Below are 434 nucleotides of genomic sequence, written 5' to 3' on the forward strand. Positions count from 1 at the left end.
TTATGGAACCCTGCATTAAGATTTTTGACGGCCTTCGCAGGATCTGTTGGGTCATGGTGATGCACCTGCATTGTCCTGCTGACGCTGCGGTTAACTGTTCGTCACCCCCGCTTGCTTTGGCTAAGTTGCTGTGCCGCACCATGACTTGTTCAGGCTGTTACGTCGGCTGGTTTTAGCTGCCGAACTCCATATTCTTCCACTTCCAAATATTAAGATTTTTTTGTTAGCGCCTGTTGAAAAGATCGTATCGCGCAGCGAAACTGCCACAAGCCAGCGTTAAAAATAAATTTGAAGTCGCGCGCAGTGGAAACTGCAGAGCTGAGATTCATCAAAGAAAAAAAGTAACAAGTCGAGATGTCGGTGGGTGTGAACAAAAAAGAGTCGCTGCATCGCTAAGGAATTTTTTTTAAAACTAAAGTCGCGAAGCTTCACTG

The sequence above is a fragment of the Trypanosoma equiperdum genome (genome assembly GCF_001457755.1).
Source record: "Trypanosoma equiperdum strain OVI genome assembly, contig: ctg_409, whole genome shotgun sequence".
NCBI lineage: Eukaryota > Euglenozoa > Kinetoplastea > Trypanosomatida > Trypanosomatidae > Trypanosoma > Trypanosoma equiperdum.